Raw genomic sequence first — 7,310 nt, 5'->3', positions numbered from 1 at the left:
CAGCCCCCTTTTTGTCCACCTGTTTGTCTCCTCTATGAAATCAGTAGGCCTGGATAACTTGCCACCAAGAGCTCTAAAAGATTTAGCTGAGGAGTTCCTGCTCACTGCTTTTAATTTTGAATAAATCTTGGCATACTGGGGAAATTTCAGAAGACTGGAAGAGCGCTAATGTGGCAATATTCAAAAAGGATGAGCATGAGATTTTGGGTGACTATCGGCCAATTACCCTGACATCAATCCAAGGCAAAACAATGGGAACAGCTGATACAGGATTCAATTAAATGATAGGAATATTATGCCAATCAGCATAGTTTTAAGGAAAATATGTCTCATTCTTTGAGATTACAAATTTGGCTGATAATGATAACTGTGTAGATGTAACAGACTTTTGTGTGGCATTTGACTTGGTAATGCATGACATTCAGATTAAAAATTTAGCACTGTGCAATATCAATAAAGCACATGTTAAATGGATTAAGAGCTGGCTAACTGACAAATCTCAAAAAAGAAGCTGTCAGTTGGGACTAGTCATTGAATGAGGTGTTTCTAGTGGGGTTGCACAGGGATTGGGACTAAGCCCGATGCTATTCAACATTTGCTCAATGATCTGGAAGTAAATATAAAACTCACCGCTAGTAACATTTGCAGATGACACAATGAGTGGGAGACTGGTAAACAATAATGGGGACAAAACAGTCCCATAGACCCATCTGGATCGCTTGGTAAGCTGGGCCCATAGAAACCAAATGTGTTTTAATACAGCCAGATGTAAAGCTATGCATCTAGGAAGAAGGTATGCAGGCCATACCTACAGAACAGGGAACTGTATCCTGGAAAGCAATGACCCTAAAAAGTATTTAGGGGTCATAGTGGACAAGCAACTGAACATAAGCTCCCAGTGTGATGATGTGGCAAAAAGGGGTAATTGTGATCCTTGGGTGTATAAAAAGGGAGTAATAAGTAGGTGCAGGGAGATAATTTTATCTCTGTATACAGCATGGGTAAGAATAATACTAGCTTAGTGCATACAGTTCTGGTCTTCACATTTCATAAAGAATGTTAAAAAATTTGAGACGTTGCAGAAAAGAGCCACAGAAATGATTTAAGGGAGGGAGAAAATGCCTTACAGTGGAGACTTGAAAAGCTAAATCTGTTTAGTTTGTCAAAAGGACGATTGAGAGCTGAGTTGATTATAGCATCTTTACTGGAAGAAAATGCTTGGTTTAAAGGGCTCTTGAATCTAAAAGAGAAAATCATAACAAGAACCAATGGCTGGAAGCTGAAGCCAGACTCATTTGAAAGAGAAATTAGACACAAATTTTAACAGTGACAGTGATTAACCACTGAAACAAACTATACAGGGAAGTGGTGGATTCTTTGTCTTTTTATATCTTCAAATCAAGACTGGGGAATATTCAGCTCACTGGGTCCTCACCATCTAGGGACTGCTTTCCTTCACTAGTAGCTCGTTAAGCTCATTAGAAAGACAAGGTGGGTGAGGTAATATCTTTTTATTGGACAAACTTCTGGTGAAAGAGACAAGTTTTTGTGCTTACACAGAGCTCTTCTTCAGGACAGCTATGATCACCAGGAACTCTGGACCTGAAAAAGAATAGGGGGAAGCTTGCAGAGGCTGGGAGCAGGACTGGTAGCTGGCCCTGGGCTATGGAATTCCATTCCATAAGGAATCAGAATGAACCAAAGTATTATAAATTTTCAGAATAAAATAAAAGACAACTCTCATTGCAAAAGTCTTCCCACAATAACAACACTGGGATAAAGACACAGCAACAGAAGTAATTTGGCAATGGGCAAATAACGTCATGTGTACTCAAGTGGTGCAGTATGGAGAAGGAAATACAGTCCTTTTGATGGGGTTATGGATTTATAACTTGACAAGAGAGTGGTGGATATATTGCTGTGTGACCAGTGACCTAGAGAGAGATGAGCTGTTTGGTCTCCAGAGGCTCAATGATAGATTTTGATGTGTGTGACTGTGCTCTCTCTTGATTCTTTATAAGGAAGAACTTCTTGGGATTTTTTCCCCATAGTCTGAATGGAAAGATTATGTTCTAACGGGAAGGGATGCAAACGTATTATCATTACATAGAATGTGGTAGCTCCCATTTCTGGTATGCTGTGAAATAAAGGTCAGTTGTGCTCTTCTCTCATTGAGTTGCTAGAGGCTACTGTTGCCATGGCTCCATGTGATGCATCACTTACCGGGGGGAGGGAGGGAGGAAGGAAGTCTGCTTCTTCAGGACAGTGGTACCCATAAGTCATGCAAAGATTAGCCGTGTGTTAGAATAGTGTGAACCCTTTCATATGGCTAGAGAAGTGGTTCAACATTTACAACAGTTGAGAGGGCCTGAGCCGTTTTACTGTGGCAGCCATAAAAGGAGTCTGTGTATGTGAGCTCCGTAAGGATGGGAGCATAGGTGCTGGAATGATTTGTGCTGGGGTGCTGCCACCCTGGCTTGAAGTGGTTTCCATCATATATAGTGTGACACTATGCCCCATATTCTTCATAGAGATATTGTTACAATATGAATATGACATAACTAACGTGTTTTATACAAAAAGATAAGGAGTACTTGTGGCACCTTAGAGACTAAGGTGCCAAAAGTACTCCTTTTCTTTTTGTGGATACAGACTAACATGGCTGCTACTCTGAAACCTGTGTTTTTCAAGATGGGTCATGTGAGGTATCATTGGAAAGGTTTCAGAGTAGCAGCCGTGTTAGTCTGTATTCGCAAAAAGAAAAGGAGTACTTGTGGCACCTTAGAGACTAACACATTTATTTGAGCATAAGCTTTCGTCATTGTGATTTACTGAATATGATGATTCTATTTGTATGCATGTATCATTCCTGTATCTGAAGTTAGGAATATTGACTGTGTAACACTTACAAGTAGTTTACACCTAGGGAACGCCCACCAGACAGAATGCACTCAGCATGGATGGGCCATTAGGGAGAACAATAGGACTTTGAAGATGCTAATCTTCCACCTTCCTGAGAAGCTTCCTGGGATGCTGCAGACAACTTTTGACTCATGGCTGCTTTGACACTACAGGGTCATGTGATCATGTCACCTGGTACTGAACTCCATCTTGGACTACAATTATTTTTCCACTAATAGGGGGTGGGGATCAAACTGGGAAAAAAAAGGATTCCTGCCATATATAAATCCTATTTAAGGCAGAGCAGTGAGTTAATCAGGTTCATTCTTCACTGAATTCCCACCCAGGATGACTGCTGGAAACAGCTAAGAAACAAAGAAAAAAGGGGTGGAGGATGGAAAGCGCAGGCTGGAAAAGGTGTCTGGCCTGTGAAAGAATTGCCTAAAACAATTAGGGTGAGAAATTACAACTTGTAACCAATTTCTTTTTTGTCTTAAGCTTACATTGAGCTTTTTATTTTATTTGTTGAATAATCTGCTTTGATCTGTTTGCTATCCCCTATAATTGTTTAAAATCTACCTTTTGTAGTTAATACACTTTTTGTTTATTCTAAAACCAGTTTGTGGAATTCATAATTGGGGGCCCAAAAAACTGTGCATATCTTCCTCCACTTTGAGGGAGGAGGCAAATTTCATGATCTTACGTTGTGCAGTTTTCTGTGCAGCACAAGACAATACAATTTTGGGTTTACACTCCAGAGGGGATGTGCACTTGAGTGCTGGGCAATTCCCTAACTGAGTCTTCTGAGGCAGAGCTGATTTCAATGTCCGTGTCTTTCTGCAGCTGGGTGTGTACCTACCCATGTGTGTCCTGGAGGAGGCTTGAGGGCCTGGCTCAGCAGGTCAGAGGAAGGGAGCCCAGACTGGTGGAACAGGTAGGTTCAGTGGTATTCTAGTACATCAGGTGGCACCCCAGAAGTGGTGGTAACCTATCACATACAGAGTTTACAATTTGGTTCAGTGGCTCCTAGCACCTCCACAATATAAATTATTCCAGCATCCCTAGATGGGAGGGGACACAAAACAAAGTAATAAGGCTAAATATACTGAGCCAGATTCTGTGAGCGAATGTGTGCACATGCATGCATAGTTGCTTTGTCTGGAACCATTGGTGCTATCTGAGCAATCCAGCCCAAGAAGGATCATCCCAGTGCAAGGAGAATGGCATAGAGACTCCTACGTAGTCCCACTGCCAGCTGCTGGCCTAGAGGAAAGATGATGGGTCCAGGACACTATGCTGTTTCCTAGCTATGATTTTGGTCCTGTGGAATCATTTACAGGTGGCATACATTAGGGCAGCCCTAAGGCTACCTGCAGCAGCCCCCAAATCTGGAAACTGCAAAGGTGAGCTGCATGCCACCTTTACACACAACCCCCCCTCCCCCTCCTGCGCTGTGTGGCCCTCCAGAATCTTGCCTATTGTGTTTAGTTTAGTTACTTGTAGTCATAAACTGCTCTGCAATCATGCAATTTTAATCCTTTCATGCAAAATAAATAATTCAATATTTTTGTGTGTGTTGCCTTTTTAGCATCATTTTAAAACATTTTTTTCCTCTGTAAACATGGCCCCTAGCTTGGATTCTGTTTGTCTTATTTGAGATATTAAATTAAAAAATCAAAACTGCACTGTAAATTCATTTAAAAAAACAACCTTTACTTCTCAGTGTCTCTAGGGGGGAGCCCCATTCTCCAGCAGTTCTGAGTCAGACTTGTGATGTCAAACAATAATGAATGATCAGGCTTCACAACAGAAGTGGAGCCAGTGGGTGACCATAAGAGACCCTTAAAATAACAAAAGAAGGTACTTTAGAATAACATAGGTGCAGAATATTCTTTTAATGTAGCTATTAGGACACTGACTGGATAATTATAGGGTTAACCCTTTAAAAATAATTTTGCACGTCACCTTTAATGAATTGTGCAATTGCACAATTGTATGTAAAATAGCAGCATGTGTATTTCCTTCTGCTCTCTCCATTCACTGACTGCATTCCAAATAATATCCCAAGGATTTACAGCACATTGTTACCTGTGCAGACAGAGCAATTTTAAACACTTAAGGTGGTAGCCTTGCTGGTCTATTAATTGGCTTAAACTAAAACATTGCATTCACTCAGACTGTTTGAATAGCCCTTGTTGAATCACAATCCTCACTCAATTGTTGTTAATGCAAGAATCAAAATGCCTTTTGTTTGCATCAGATAAATGTTGCCATAGAAAATGTGGCATAAACAGATGCATTAAGCTGGAGCCACATACAGGAGCCAATAAAAAAGAGCACACATTAAACGTTTACAGAAGTGTTTGTGTTGTAATGAACTATACATTTTGCCTGTGTGAATGACACCACAAAAAATATGAATGGGTCCTTGAGATAAAATTACCGCTATACAGTGGTCATTATCATTCTAACGGTTATCAAATTTGAGCAGCCAGCAAAACATCTGGCTTTAATAGACATATAAACTGTAGGATTTTGGCTCGTCCTTTGTTCTACATACTTTCCATCCTCTTTATCAATGCCTGTTGTCAGAGGTTTGATGAAGTTAAATAGTCTGCACTTGATTCCACTCACACAAGGAAAATTAAAGGATATTTTTTCCCTGAGCGCTGAAATTGAGTTTAAATAGAGCTGGTTGGGTCATCAGGTCTGTACCTCCAGCAAATTTAATAGGGAAAGTGAATCAAGCTGGGGTCTTAGAAAAGCATATTAAATAAATAAATAATGTCTCAACAATCACAGTGTATGTTCCTTAAGCTATATAGATGATGTCATGCAACTAATTCTGGGCCTATCTCAGCTAAGTGATCTGATCTCAGGCTGAAATGAGCTCCACCCCTGAGATGAGTTTATAGGGACTCTTCCACTAATCCCTAGAGGACAGCTATGAATATTACACACCCATCACTGGCCCACTTGATGTGGGCTGGCACAGCTGGCAGTGTATGCTCAGAAAATGACAGAAACTGAGTGAAGACGGAAATTGAATTCACACCTCATCACATCCCATAAAGGGCAATTTTTCAAGGTCAATGTTTAGGTGAATGAATGGAACAGCTTTTGGCAATGGGCCCTGTGCTTACTCCTTCATGCACCCTGCGTACAGCTGCTGCCTCAAGACCTTCAGGGTGTGTGTGTGCTTGTGTGCATTTTCATGGTTATGTAATAATATCCATTATTACCTGTAAACCTTATTAGGAGCATATTTCAATTCTCAAAATCAGGCAGCTTTGCTTGGATGCATATTGGAAGTGTCCAGAGATGCCCATCTAGGCTTGGGCCTACCTGGAGACCATTAAAACAGAGGTGACTATAAATACATTGGGGAGAGGAATACATCTGCTAAACAAGAAGGCTAAGCGATAGCTGCTCATTGTGATGTGAATGGCTTTACAATTAACACAGAGATGGTGCAGCGGGGGTGGGGGGGTGCCCTTGAGGTGATTTAAACAAGTGTGCCTGGCGCACCAATAAGTAAGGGCCATTCACAAGTATGCTGTGGACACTGCTCCTTTCTGACCCCTAACTTGAAAATTGCAACTGTGCACAAGCCACGTCTAAGTAGTTTCGTTTCTGAATCACACAGAAGCAAAGGTCCAAGTATGTTGCTTCCTTTGCTTACATGTCAATGCTATTAATAACATTTCCATCTACTAACACAACATGTGACAAGGCTCCACTAGCATCTTGCCTCTTGTGTTGCGTATCGCTATGTAACCGAAAGGCAATGTGGCCCTCCTGTTTTCTTACATTGCAATGCCTTGCTGTAGAGGCAGCTGCCATTTTGTATTTGAGGACAGATGCAGAAAGTGACTGAGGCAGATACATTGTGCCTTTCTTCTATCTTATGGGTCTTCTTTCTTTTCTAACTTGAATTAAAAGGTCATCTTTACCGAAAATAAATATTTTGCTCTTGGATATGGGGGAAACATCACATCTTTGAAGAGAAATAAAATCCTAAAGCCTTCATTAGGTTGTGGTGTTTGTAGTAAGTTGCTCGTATCCTTTTTAACCAAAGTATTTCTTCTGCCTATGTTAAAAACTCTTCAGTCTCAGATATTGTATGGGGCATTATAATCCAGTCTAGCTTGTAGCACAGATTCTCTCAATTTAGAGCAGCCTGGATGGCAGTGGTTTCAAACATATGGGCCACATGTTTAGATGCACAGCCCCATCTCCTCTGTGAATTATTTTAATCTTGTGTGCCAACCTGCAAAAAGCTTTAATCTGCATTCTGCCCACTGGGCTATTAAAAATTCCTCCTACTTCCCTACCCCTGCCAGGCTTGCCTGTTTTTTGCTGCACTAATTCAGCACTTCCTGACAGTCACAGAGAGCTGGCTTGCTGGA

Source organism: Lepidochelys kempii, chromosome 5 (assembly GCF_965140265.1).
Source record: "Lepidochelys kempii isolate rLepKem1 chromosome 5, rLepKem1.hap2, whole genome shotgun sequence".
In the NCBI taxonomy this organism is placed as follows: domain Eukaryota; kingdom Metazoa; phylum Chordata; order Testudines; family Cheloniidae; genus Lepidochelys; species Lepidochelys kempii.
Note: the sequence above shows the minus strand (reverse complement) of the source record.